General features: G+C 31.7%; 1 long non-coding RNA gene across 1 annotated transcript; it reads left to right on the forward strand.

The window, feature by feature from the left end:
• The first annotated feature begins 407 nt into the window (after positions 1-407).
• LOC311087017 lies at positions 408-1,283 on the forward strand. The gene is made up of 3 exons (XR_014607165.1): positions 408-458; positions 648-1,022; positions 1,133-1,283. It is a non-coding gene; the product is annotated as an uncharacterized lncRNA (long non-coding RNA).
• Positions 1,284-2,328: the final 1,045 nt, after the last annotated feature.

Below are 2,328 nucleotides of genomic sequence, written 5' to 3' on the forward strand. Positions count from 1 at the left end.
GATATACACTTAACATTGTCTTCTTTAAAGAGTTAAATTATGAGTTTGGTTCCATTTTTAATAATTTCATCAAATGAATCTAATTTGCAACTGTAATGAATGAGGACTATAATGTCTTGTATAGGTGAAACCCGTAGGGCTTTATTACAATAACCAGCAGTAGGCTATATAGGCCTACATAAAAATCCACCATAATTAAGAAGATAATCTTTATGATTAGATGAGCTTTGATTTTTTTTAATGTCTTCTACAGCACAGCATTATAGTATGGTTGTGGTATATTATGGATTCATATGTATATACTTCAGTGTTCATTAACTAATGTTCTCATCCTCTTACACTGACAGAGGTGGAGCCTGTGAGATCTGATATACAGCAAAGCAAACTAAACTCTCTTTCTCTCTACAGTGCAAACATGACGATCCTTTGTGCTCTGCTTCTGCTAATGTTGATAAAAAGTAAGAGAAATTTACTGATTCTAGACCCGATATTTACTGATTCTAGACCTTTATTCACATGCTCTCTTGTTCTTTACAATGTTTGGAGTTTTAATATTGTTTGAAACTTTTTTAACTGACTTATACATCAGCATGATTCTTTCTATGGGTAAGTTTGATTAAAAAAAAAGTTTAATGATTGTCTTGCAGGAGAGACGTTTGCACAGTCAATAACGCCGCAGGAAAACAAGGTGCTTCAATCTGAAGGAGAAAAAGTCACTCTGTCTTGTAAATATGATGGAACTGTAACTAACCTGCACTGGTATCGTCAGTATCTGGGATCCAAACCAGAGTTCCTTGCATACATTTATCCACATGGAGCCACAAGTGACCATGTTCCTCCTCGTCTTTTACCTAAAGTTGATAAAAACAAAAATCTTGTGAGCCTGGAGATCTTTAATGCTGAAGTATCAGACTCTGCGCTGTACTACTGCGCACTGACGCCCACAGTGACAGGAAACACATCATCACTGTACAAAAACCCTCTCAACAATAAAACTCTATCCTCAAACTGGGCTTAATATGGTATGTATACTTATGTATACTTAAATATTGTTTGTATTATCTATTGTTAATGATGAGTTTAATTAAAACAAAACTAATTAAAAATGTACCTTTTCCGTATTCTTTTTCAGTTGCTGTGTCTGGAAACATCACACCGAAGAAAGCCCTAATTAACTTATCCTATTATAAATGATATTTAGACAGGCATTTCATGTCAAAACAATCAATCAATATGCTATGTTAAAATACGATCAATATGCTGTTAAAATACACACACTGAATGTATTTGGTCATTACTATAAATCTATTATGATGAGTAAAAATAAAACTCACATTTCAGTGCACATTTCTGTCAAATAATGCACAATGACTAATTGGGCACCAGAAGAGGGCGATATACACTCATCATTCAGCTCTTCAAAGCAGGGTCATTATTATATTTTAAACTGAAACTAAAACAATAAAACACATTTTCGTTACTTGCTTTTTTTATTTCAGCTAGTTACCAAAGCAACATTTACCATTTTCAATCAGTTTAACTTGATGTAGCCTACTAAAATAATTAAAACTGAAACTGAAATAAAAACAAATAAAAACTATATATATTCTATTGGGGTGCGTATGTCACTGACCACACTTCATCTACTGTATGTAATTCAGTAGGCCAGCACTGTTTTATTTGTTTTCAAATACAAACATCATGTTTGATTCAACAACAACAACAACAACAACAACAACAACAACAACAACAACAACACTGAAATGTATAAAAAAAAAAAAAGAGTTATAGGTCATAAAAATGGTTGATCTAATAACAACATTTTATGTATTTTGGTAAAATACATCCTATACTCAACTGAACTAATTATTATAGATGATGTCACTCTCCTCTCACATCCAGCACTTTACTATTGTGCTATATATGCTCAAATAATCAGTGATGGGACATTTAAGTGTCAAAATAAACCACAAATCCTTTATGCTGTATTCAGATACTGTGATAGTCTGCCTCCTCCTTCAGGTGTTTGCAAATGTCTCCAGTGTAACTTTAGCAAAGAGAGACTGAAGCATCAAAAAGGGGTTAAAACTGCTGTTCTAGATGTGTTAATTTAATTTAATTTAATTTAATTTAATTTAATTTAATTTAATTTAATTTAATTTAATTTAGCAATTCATATTTACAATATTATGATGACACTATAGCAAAAGTATTTAGTGTTGATTATCTCATTACTTGGGCAAGTAGATTTTTAAACATATTTCCTTCCTTTTTAATTTGAGTATGAATTAATGACTGAATGAATTGAATTAGGGTTAGGGATTAATG

The sequence above is a fragment of the Abramis brama genome (genome assembly GCF_963993115.1).
Source record: "Abramis brama genome assembly, chromosome: 7".
NCBI lineage: Eukaryota > Metazoa > Chordata > Actinopteri > Cypriniformes > Leuciscidae > Abramis > Abramis brama.